Source organism: Antrostomus carolinensis, unplaced genomic scaffold, assembly GCF_000700745.2.
Source record: "Antrostomus carolinensis isolate BGI_N321 unplaced genomic scaffold, ASM70074v2 scaffold15993, whole genome shotgun sequence".
NCBI lineage: Eukaryota > Metazoa > Chordata > Aves > Caprimulgiformes > Caprimulgidae > Antrostomus > Antrostomus carolinensis.
The window spans coordinates 35768-47975 of record NW_010304630.1 but is presented as its reverse complement, the minus strand read 5'-3'; the positions used below and the strand labels follow the sequence as shown (position 1 = coordinate 47975).

At 36.8% G+C, this 12208-nt stretch overlaps 1 protein-coding gene across 1 annotated transcript in view; it reads left to right on the top strand.

The window, feature by feature from the left end:
* The first annotated feature begins 1460 nt into the window (after nucleotides 1-1460).
* The window catches only part of PAM (peptidylglycine alpha-amidating monooxygenase), a 46265-nt gene continuing 35517 nt past the window's right edge, over nucleotides 1461-12208 (top strand). The window contains exons 1-2 of the mRNA XM_029084159.1: nucleotides 1461-1544; nucleotides 3284-3367. The gene's annotated coding sequence lies outside the window, so the exon portion shown is untranslated. The remainder of the gene's footprint in view (nucleotides 1545-3283; nucleotides 3368-12208) is intronic.

The following is a 12208-nucleotide window of genomic DNA, read 5'->3' as shown; positions in this document are numbered from 1 at the left end:
GTATCAACAGAAACATTACTGAGCCTACATCTACTAAAAGTCCTGGTCTTCGATGCTTTTATACGTTTCCTCATACTGTGGGAGACCCTGTTTCCCCAGTATTTTTGGTGTCTGAAACCACACATTACATGTACAAATGTTTTCCCAAGTGTCATTTTACCAGCAGTAATAAACAGAGAAGGAAAGGGCTATACCATTTTTTGTTGGAATGAAACCTTATCTTGGGTATCATGCCTTAATTGCATCTGGCTTGGATCAGTTTTTGTCGTCTGAATAGTTTCAGGCTGAGGCTTTCTGAAAGTCATACCTGTATACGCTGCACCTGTGGAATGACTTCTGCTCAGTACTGTGATGCTTTGCTACTGAAGAAGGTACAAATACACTCTGTGAATAACCCTTTTCCCTAATAAAGGATCGAGAGGGAGAAGTGGCTTCTAGGTTGGAGTTTGGAAAGCACCTTAGTGTCCCTTGTTTGTTTATCCATGTGTATCATCCTGTAGACTAAACCTACATATAGCAGTAAGCGCCCTCTTGGATGTGGTCCAGGTACATTGTGCTGTCTGTATGACTGTGTCTGACTGGCCTTTTACAGAGTTGGTAGTGTCTGTGCCCTGAGTTTAACAGTTCTTGCAGTTTCAAGGTATCTAGATCTTAACACTCTTTGGGAGTCTTTCACACCTTTAGTGTTGCCTGCAAGGTGTTAGCTGCAGAGGCTAGGGACAAGTACAGAGCTCTCAGTTGTTGTGTTTGTGACCTGTTTGTGGTCTGTAACTTGGCAAACGTTTCTGTCTTTTTTTTTTTTTGCCTCTGTTTTTTGGGTGGGGTTGTTTTTTTTGGTGTGTGTGATTTTTCTCTTTGTGAAAAACAAAAAATTGTGCAGTGGAATAAAAAATAACTAAGCAGTGAGCTTGCGTTAAGTACAGGGAAGAGAACGAGTGGTTCCCACCTGTTGGTTCCTATACAGCTTCCTGTCACCTTTTTTGTCAGTGATTTTTAAATTAATTTTAAATATCAACTTTGACTTAAAGCTTTGATGTCTTGCAGGTTTTTTTCTGCTTTGCATATGAGTCCTGTCTCTGTGTAAATGTGGCAGCCATTGTCATTTAGTGTCACTTTAGCTAATAGTGCTAGAAATTTTCTTATGGTTCATTCTTACAAAAGATTAGTTTTTTCTTCACTGGCTACTAGGCTGGCAGGGACTATCAGAACTGTCCATGGTTTTGACTCTGTTTGCCTAACACAATTTTAAGGCAGTGTGAGGAAGAAAAAAGAAGATCGAGCATCTAATGATATCCTGGAAAGCACCCTACATTAAAAGAACTGTGTTTAATCAACACCCATCTAAAAACATTTTAATAGATCTTAAAAATAGTGGGTTTACATGTAATTCACCTGCCCTTTTCCGATTTCAAAATTTAAAAATTATATTCCCTTTCTTTTGTTTCCTCATATTTTTAGGGACTGTGATGAAGGAACGTGCAAAGACAAATCTAACATTTTGTATGCTTGGGCAAGAAATGCTCCACCCACCAGGCTACCCAAAGGTATTGTGCCTTTAATGCATAGTTCTTGTGTACGGGGGCAAGGGAGAGAAGAGGATGTGGAAGTAAGCATCTGGCATATCTAGGATCCTTCTATAATGTTTTTATTATGTCTGCTTGGTGGAAGCTGTATAAACGTCAGCATTATAAACTATAACTGTATTATGCTAGCTAATACACTTGGGGTTTTTTTGTCATCTTGTTTACTATAACATTATGGGTTTCAGTAGGGGAAAAAAGACTGAGGGAGAGATAATGGTCATAATATAATGCTTTATTTTTATATAGCATTAATCTTGCCTTCCCTAGCATATGTTATTGGAAGGATAATATTTATGTATCTTTCAGTATCACACAGACTGCATTAAAATATTTTTGTGTGTTTGGGAAAGCACAAGCAAGTTCAATCCAAACACTGATTTATTTCTGTCTTAAGTGTACTTAACAATTTGTCTTACTTAATGTCTTAAGTATACTTATCAAATGAACTTGACAATTTTATGGGATTTTCTTTTCTTGATGCTATGGTTCAGTTGAGCAACATGTTTTTATACTCATTTTCTCGTATGAAAGATGACTTTCCTGAATTCAGTCAAGATTTTTTAAGTTTCTTAGAGTGGTATGCCTGTAAAACAGGGAGAAGTAGTTCTTTCTAATAATCAGTAAGGGTGCTAGAAATATCTGCCATCTGTATAGCCTCAGTCTGAAAATATCTTGAATTCTAAAAATTTTTTCTTTTGTCTTTTACTTCCTCTTTTCATAACCAGGAGCAGTGCAAAGTATCATGAAGAGGTTTATTTTTAACAATCCATTTACACATTTATCAGCATAAATATTACTTGATTTGGTTATTAGGATGTCAAGTTAAAAAAAGTGTTGCTTTAAGGATTCTAGGGAGGCATGGTATTTTCTTTAATGTTAAACCCCCTCTAATAATAATTTTCTTGTCTCTAAGCTGTTTGTTGGGGGTGGTTTATAATGCTATTACATTTGTGCACAGAGAGGCTGCAGTCCCATTTATAAGTAGGCTTTGCCATGGGCAGTGTTTAATCTAGTGGGATTCACTGAATAAGAAGAAATTGCTTTCTCTGCTTCTTTTTTGAAGAGTGTTTGTTATAGAATTGGTTTAGAGAAATCCCTTTTGGTAATGGTGGTATTTTGCAATTTCATTATTTCAAATTCTTTCATTTTCTTCTGTGCCTGTGCTTACTTTTGTCAAGAATAGCTTCATAATTTCCACAAGACTTTTTCTATATATTATATTAATTTACATCTCAAAATATTATACTGCAGATCTTTTTATCTATTCATTTTCAGTGTGTTCTTAGTAAGTCAGTGTTAATCAGTTTGTATCATTCACAAGTTGTATGAGATAGGAAAGTTCTGCCAAATCCTACAAGGATGGCAAAATTTGATTTAATTTTTTTTAATGCAGTTGTATGTATATATATCAGATCTGTATTCATGTTCTTGGACTGAGAGAATTCTCTACTTAAAGCAGATACCTCTTCATTAATAACTAAGTTATGTTCCTAGCTTCTTAGTCTTTGTGGCAGCATGTGTTGCGACAGAGGTTTTCCTAGTTTTCAGGACAATGGCGTCCTTCACTGGTGTCTCAGTGAAATTTTCTACCCCTTAATTCTAAGCTATTATATTGATTTGTATTTTTAGATACAGTCAGCAGTGATGAAACATCTTACATTTTATTTTTTTATTAAAGTATTGCATTTTCCTTCTCTTAGGTGTTGGATTCAGAGTTGGAGGAGAAGCAGGTGGCAGATTTTTTGTGCTCCAGGTACACTATGGGGATATTAGCGCATTTAGAGGTATGTATTTTGGAAATTTGCTCTGTAAGTTATATCAGTTACAGCATCAAAAATATTTACATTACCCATAGGAAATAATTTTGGTGTTAATTTTGCCACTCACAAAGGTAAAGATCAGTGGGCATATTTGTAATAAAATTTGTTTATTAACTTGACTTCTTTATAAACTTGCTGTGTCTCTGTAAATGTTTGAAAGATGAACAGACTGTTTTTTCTTCCAGAAATACAGAGCAAATGACTTAAAGTAATGAAGAAACAGATTAAGAATTTTGAGTGTAGGGAGAAACTTGTTTTTCCCTGTATAATTCAGTGTTTTCTTTAAGAAAGTTGAAATAAATAGCTGTGAACACCCTTAATTTGTCACCTTACTTGAATAACTGGTGAGAAAGATGACATACACTGATGAGTCAATCATGGTATCTGTGTTTGGAAAAAGCTGTAACTAGTGGAGACATTGTCTTTCCATATTAAAAAAAAAAAAAAAAAAGAAACTCATTTCAAGCATGGCAATATGCTTATTGTCAATAAGTGTTTCGCAGAATCACAGAATGGTTGAGGCAGGAAGGGACTTCTGGAGGTCGTCTGCTCCATCCACCCCTGCTTAAGCAGGGCCACCTACAGCCAGTTGCCCAGGACCATGTCCAGGCAGCTTTTAAATATCTTCACGGATGGAGACTCCACAACTTCTCTGGGCAACCTGTGCCAGTGGTTGGTCAGTTTCACAGTGAAAAAGTGTTTCCTGATGCTCAAGGAAACCTCCTGTGTGTGTTTGTGCCCATTGCCTCTGGTCACATCACTGGGCACCACTGAAAAGAGCCTGGCTCTGTGCTCTTTGCACCCTCCCTTCGGGTATTTTGTACATGTATGTGATCCCCCCAGGTCCTTCTCTTTTCCGGGCTGAAGAGTTCAAGCTCTCTCAGCCTTTCCTCAGAGGAGAGATGCTTCATCATCTTTGTCGCCCTTCCTTGAACTCTCTCCAGTAGCCCCATGTCTCTCTTGTACTCCCTGGGAGTACTCTCTAGTACTCTCTGGGAAGCCCAGAACTGTACACAGTATTTGAGGTGAGACCTCACCAGTGCCGAATAGTTGGGAAGGATCACCTCCCCTGACCTACTGGTAATACTTTGGCTAATACAGCTGAGGATATCATTAGTCTTCTTTGCAGCAAGGACACATTGCTGGCTCATGTTCAGCCTGGTGTCCACGAGGACCCCAAGGCCTTTTCTGCCAAGCTGCTTTCCAGCTGAACAGCCTCCAGCATGTACTGGTGGCTGGACTTGTTCCTGCCCAGGTGCAGGACTTTGCACTTCTTGTTGAACTTCTTGAGGCTGCTGTCAGCTCATTTCTCCAGGTCCCTCTGGATTGCAGCATGACCCACTGGTGTATCAGCCACTCCTCCCAGTTTGGTATCATCAGAAAACTTGCTGAGGGTATGCTCTGCTCCATCATCCAGCTCATTAATGGAGATGTTGAACAGGACTGGAGCCAGTATTGACCCCTGGGATACACTACTGGTTACCATCCTCCAACTAGACTTTACACCACTGATCATGACTCTCTAGGCCTGACCATTCAGCCAGTTTTCCATTCACCTCACTGTCTGCTGATCCAGCCCATATATTATAAGCTCGGATTAATGAAATTTGGATTTGCACATTGAGATACTGGTGATCTGAGATTTTTTGGGGCTAGATTAATAATTTTTTTTAGATTTATATTTTATGTTGTACTTTGCTGTTTAAGCCTGAAATGCCTTCTTCTGACACCTTTGAGTTGCATGTATTGTTGTTTTTACTTTGTAAATCACGTCCTGTGTGGAGTTTTTGGGTTAGGGCTTCTCTGGCCTTCAACAACAAAAAAACTGTGTGTCATCATTCTCTTAGAACTCAGCTGAGGGACATTACTGTGTAGGATTTAAATAAGAATATGAAGATTCTCATGGGCTAAGTGACAATCAAAATGTTAGCCTTGAAAGAAGAAAGAGGAAGTAAGCTGAATAACAGCAAAAAATTAAGGGAGGAATAGGCATTATACCAATAGTTTGAATAGGCATTATACCAATAGTTTGAGCTATGCCTATGGCCTCTGAATCCTTCTGTGGTACTGTGATAAATGGTCAGCAGGTTGTACTTCGTTTTGAACAGAGGAGTTACCCTTTGTGGTGTTTGGCTAACAACCAAGTTAAACTACTACAGCCTTTTATGTGGTAGTCTGATGTCTTATTTTTCAAGTGAAAAATAATCTACTTTTTCTGCCATTTTTATCAGAAAAAAATGTTTTTAATGTAGTCTGCCTGTGAAAATTCCAGTAGAGAAAAATATAATTTAAATCTCCTAATAACTTAAATGTCCTAAACCTTAGTTATGGTGTTCAAGGATATTAAATGCATGTCCTTTGACTGGTTTTACAGGTATTTTTAAACTTCAGGAATGACCTAAAGGGAGTGGTTTTGTATGAATGAGGTGTCCGTTGATAACTGGCTCATCAAAGTATATGAATATAGTCATTGCAGTTTGTATGTCAGTGCGTGCAGTTGTTGCAGTTCGGAACAGAGGACTTTCAGTAGCACATCAAAGATTCAGAGGCACTGTTCAGAGTTTAATTTTCTGACTTACAAGTCATTGCAAATATGAAACATTTGGCTTGAGTTAGTAATTATTTATGTATTAGCACCCTATTCTACTTCCTGCCATTTTTGGTGAAAAAAGTCATAGTTGATATTGTATCTATTCTCATTTTCAACTATTTGTAAAAAGGATATTTCTTCATTTCATTAACCAGCTATTAATTGTGCTTTTCTTCTCTCCTTAACTATAATCCACAGCTAGATATTCATATTTAGATATGCGCTTCATGCTCAGATATCAAAATAAAGCTTATTGTATCTTGTCTAAAATACATTAAAATACATTTAAATACAATTAAAAAATAGGCTGGAAAACAACAAAAAAAAATTCTACCAAAAAGTTGGAGGTATGTGCAAAGACCCATCTTAGAAAAATAGTAATTGCTTTATTTGACTTTCTTTGCTTTTTATACTGCAAAAGCAAAAATTATTTTGGTTTGGAGTTATGCTTGACAGTAGCTAACAATTATGTAACAAGTTGTCAGAAATTTGTCTGTCTTTTTTATATATTCATAAGTGTTTAGGGTTCAGATTCAAATAAAAGTAAATCTAACCATCTTTAGATATATAAAGGCACCCAGTCAATTGTCAGTTTGGGCTGTAGGGATATGCAATGCAGTTGTCACACAGTTCATTATTTATTCTTCTATGTAAGCACCTTCAGATCTGATTTTTCAAAAATGGGGGTTTTTTCCCAATCCTTAGAATTTCTTTTTTCTTGCCCTCCCTATAACAAAGACTAATGTTGTTTCTAACCCACCATACTATTATCTTAGTCCATTCCAGCACATGTGAGAATATAGACCTTATGCCCCAGAATCAAAGTAATTAAAAGTTATCAGTAATAATCTCTTTTAACTTGTTCTGTAGGAAAGGTAATCATATTCTATAATTTTCTATGTGGTTAACTGTTGTATTGTTTGATGCAATTAATAAGTTTCGTCAGTATGCTTGGAGCAAAATTTTGGGGAAATTTTTGCTCAACTTTTTCTGCTTTCTCATTCCCTTCCTTGTTCCCTCTCTTTTCTTGCACAAGGCATGCATAATATTTGCATTCTTAGCTCCTTCTCCTAACCCCCACTTTTTCACTGAGAATAGACTTACTTCTTCCTGCTGTCATTCCCTACAAGAATTATGTTACCCATGTTACATATAATATCACAGATGTACCTGCATTTGTGAGGGGGATACGGGGTTCTCAGTATTGGGCTTGTTTTTGGTGTTTTGGTTGTGGAGAGTAATTAATTTTGGCCACCAAGCTGGTGGCCAAAATAACAAACAGTTTTCTTCATAAGATTATCTAGTCTTACTTGAACACTGAATTCAGTGTGCGTCTCTTTAATAACCAGAAGACTTAACACTGGTGTCTTGAATAAAATTAATTTAGCATATTCCCAGATATTCATGCCTATGATGTATTATGATATCCTTTCAGCAAATCAGTCATCTGTGACCATTACAAGGTTGTTTTGGGTTTTTTTTTTTAATTTATACTGGACCAGGATCAAAAATTGTTTGTCTCTTCTACTTGGAAAGTAAGTTGTGAAAATGGCAGTAGGGAATCTGTGCTTGCATTTTGTTTTTCATAAACTGAAAGAGGTAGAGTTTCATTATACTTGTTACTAGACTTAAAAAAAAAAAAAAGAACAACCAAAAAATGAATTCACCTAGTGTTCTTTTATGTATTAAATATTAGGTACCAATACTGGATGCAACACATTGAATTTGTCCTTTTCTTTACCAAGACTGCATGTCTTTGCTTTTTAAATAAAACTTGTACAAACTTACTTACCAGTGGGCATTAGCTTTGGAATTGCCTTGCTCAGAGGTCGTGCTCCAGCTTTGAGGCTGCTTCTTATCTTTAAGGAGACAAAGATGATGTGGAGATTCTGGTACAAATCAAAGGACTGACTTTGAAATAACAGGGGATTTGAAGCTTCATGAAAAGCACCACTCTGTTACAGTGAAAGCTTTTAAGTATTCTAATAGCCATGTATAATGCTATAGTGTTCCTATCAAATATTAGAAATAGTGCATTGAAGAAGCTGAATAAAGAGTTTGAATAGTGTGCTCTATAATTTATAACCCAGGTACCCAGAGTGCAAAGAAATAGGTTTAGAAGAGTGTTTATTTTTCTAATTTTGAGTAAAAAAACACAGAATTTTAAGTATCTAGGAAGCCCTAGAATTCTCAGCTACTGTGGCAGATTATCATACATGTAACTAAAGAGTTCAGGATTGTAGATCTGGATAGGCAGACTGGCAGGAAAGCTGTTGGACTTGCATAGCAAGTTTTGTCAGAATCAGTCTACAGAAAGAGAGCATTCCTGTTTAGGATAATTTAGCTTCTCCTGAGTTATGTGTTTCATTTGACAAACTTTGAGTATTTCTAGTATTTGTGATACTTCTCCTAGAAAACATGATTAACAGGAGTAGCATAGGTGATTCTTTTTAACTAATCTAAGGGTTTATTGTCCATTACAAAGGTGCCATGTACAATTTTTAAAATAAATTTTGTATTTAAAATATGAAACCAGTATTAGACTTGAACATGCACCATTTATTTTGTTTGACATAGTTAAATAAAAGCAGGGAATATTTAATATGATTGTGTTATATTTGCACACCACACAAAAGGTAGTCATAAGCACAGCTTCTAGTTTAATTTGAGTTGCAACTGCATGGACAATTGGCTTTCATTTGAACCTGGTTCTGAGGTATATAAAAATGCATTTTCTGGTCTTTGCCACATGGCAAATAGTAACTAGTGTCTTCTTTGTCCCAGAGCAGTGCATATTTGCTGAATAGCTGAAACAAAGAAATCAAAGTAGTCAGATAAGCTGGACTGACAGACTGGAGAGGAGACTTTAAGATTTTGTTTGGTTTGTGCATTGTTTAAGGATATTTTTGCTTAGGTCACACAGCAAAGCTTAAAAAGAGTTTGCACCGGGAACTGTCATGGCCTTACTACAGTCAGCGTTCTTGGGTGGAGGGGTCAGCAGTTTTTGAGTGTTTCATGGAGGTGAGCTGTAGGAAAGGAGAAGCAAAGAAACAGTGTTTCCAGCTTACCTCTGTAGTTCTTAGAAAAATGTTTAGCTCAGTCATGGCTAAAGATAACCACTGACAAAATTATAATGTGCTGTGGGAATTTCTTAAAGGTCTAGACCAACATACCCATCCATTTTATGCTTGACACAGCACTGCAGATCAGATTTTTGATTTGATTGTTGGTTGTTGCCAGAAGTTGATTTATGTTTCTCTTAATACTCATTAATATGATAGCCTTGTATAGTAGCAATAATAACATTCCCACTATCTTCAGTTCATTGCTCACATTGCTCACTTTAGATGAAAATACCAAATGAAATTTTTTTCAATGCTTTGAAAATTTAAATTCTGTGAAAACACTTTAATATTGGCAATCTGAAATATATTGGAGTTGTTTCCCTCCTCCTGCCCACTATTTTTAAAAGAGATACTATGAATCAGTAAGGGTTAGATTTTTTCAAACATGACTTCTGTTTGGCATATGACAGGTTTGGTTTTATTGTTTTGGGATAGTTTTTCAACAGTGTTTTAAAGACAAGATGGTGATGTTTTCAACTGCAAATTGCAAAAGGGAAAGACAAAACTACTGATTGCTTCTTAAATTTTAAATTTTATTACTTTAGGTAATAAAATGTTCTGAGAGGAAGCAAGCATTTCCCAATTTCTATTAGAATTTATGTAGTGCAAACTTTCTAACACTGTTAAACTTATTAACTCTGAGTTCTGCAGCATCAGCTATTATATAAATAGCCAAAAATTTAGTTTGAAATGAGGAATGTGGGCCAAAAGAGACTTCACGAAGACCTTTATAGCAAACAGGTTGAGACTGTAAGTGAAGCTTCATACAGTGAAGAGCAGAGGAGGATGAACAGTATATGTGTATTGAGCTTTTTCTAAAACTATGGACAGAGAATTTAATTTCTCTTTCTCTTGAATGCCTTCCTTCCATTCCCCTACTTTTGTCCTAATAATTTAGTCTTTCTGGTTCTTTTGGATTCATGACTTGGCCATATGAAAGCTACATTTCTTACCTGTGATTAAAAACCAGTGCTTATTCTGGTGTGGCATAACTTCAGTTTTCCTTTTTATCTTTAGCCAGTGCTGACAATATCTTGACTTTGTAATTTTTCCCTTATTTACTCTAACTTAGTTTTATTTGGTCCTGTCCCTTCTCTTGCCTTCAACCTTTTCTCCTCTTTCTTTATCTCTCTCTCTGAAACCCTCTGCAAATGAGTTGACATGTGGTGAATGTATTTATGGAAGAATTTTTTTTTTTTAAAGAAGTAAGTTTAAAAACAAATTTGAAGACTATTTAAATGTTTTAAAGACTGTACTTTAAATTGGAGAATTTTTATCTTAAAGTTTAGATTATTTTTTCAGTGTCTACTATTTTTCTGTATAAACATGCATGTTTGAATAAAAAAATATGTGCATGTGCATAGTCTTAAAATACTCCTACTGTAATTGCAAGTGAAATTTGTCAGTACTCTGCCAAACCCACATTTAATCCTTTATACAGGATAAATGTACTAAACTCTGTGTTTGAGGCACTGTTACATGTAGCTTAACACAGACAGTCAGAGATTCCATCTGCATTGAATGTGTATGCTTTTGGTTTTGGATTACCAACTGAATTTTCAGATGCTTTCCTCACACTTGGTTGTGCTTTCATCACACTTGGTTTCAAAAATTCTATTGAGACATGGTTTCCAAACATTCAGTACAACTACAGTGGTGTGTAGTCTTGATGAAAGAGTGAAGACAGTGAAGACTTTCCTTTTTTGTTGTTATTTCTAAAGGTACAACTGTGATTTACTGGTTGAGATTTTTAAATACAGAAGTCTTTGTTGGGACACACAGAGCTGGAGAATTTGCAGATGCCATGATGATGAGCATTATGAGAACCTAGTGAAATTGGGTTAGCAACTTTCTCACTTGTGTAGCACATGTACTGATGTATACATTTTGCAAAAATAGTGACTGTTTACTTTGCGAACATATTAAAAGTAAGTTCTACTATGAATAGTGGTAAAAACCAAACTGAATATTATTCCTTAATAATGAAATGTACTGTGACTAAAATAGCTAATGTTTGAAAAACTAAACTGATACTTTTTAATCTGTTAAGTCTCTTTCTTACCTGAAGCATATACTGTTAAATGGTATTTTTTTCAGCATTTTCTGTTTCATGGAATCATAGTGGTTGGACAAGACCTTTAAGATCACCGAGTCCAACCATAAACCTAACACTACCAATTCTCCCTCTAAACCATGTCCCTAAGCACCTCGTCTACCCATCTTTTAAATACCACCAGGAAAGGTGACTCCACCACCTCCCTGGGCAGTCTGTTCCAATGCTTGACTACCTTTTTGGTGAACAAGTTTTTCCTAATATCCAATCTAAACCTCCCCTAGTGCAACTTGAGGCTGTTTCCTCTTGTTCTATTGCTTGTTAACTGGGAGAAGAGACCAACTTCCACCTCTCTATAGTCTCCTTTCAGGTAGTTGTAGAGAGGTAAAAGGTCTCCCCTCAGCCTCCTTTTCTCCAGGCTAAACAACCCCAGCTCCCTCAGTTGCTCCTCATAAGACTTGTTCTCCAGGCCTTTCACCAGCTTCGTTGTCCTTCTTTGCATGTGCTCCAGCAACTCAATATCTTTCTTGTAGTGAGGGGCCCAAAACTGAACAGAGGACTCGAGGTGCAGCCTCACCAGTGCCAAGTACAGGGTGAGGATCACTTCCCTACTCCTGCTGGCCACACTATTTCTGATACAGGCCAGGATGCCATTTGCCTTCTTAGCCACCTGGGCACACTGCTGGCTCATGTTCAGCCAGCTATCAACCAACACCCCCAGGTCCTTTTCTGCTGGGCAGCTCTCCAGCCACTCTTCCCCAGGCCTAGTTTATTTATTTTGGAGCTATATCCATCTCTAACTGTAGCTGATTTTGGTATAAACATAAGAAAAAGAAACTTTCTTGAAAAAGAAGATCGAACTCTCAGATCACCAACGAAAATTGAGTAGCTATCAAGACAATAGTTACCCCAGGCTCCAGTATAAGTTGGGGAATGATCTATTAGAGAGCAGTGTAGGACAAAGAGATCTGGGAGTCCTGGTGGACAGCAGGATGACCATGAGCCAGCACTGTGCCCTTGTGGCCAGGAAGGCCAAT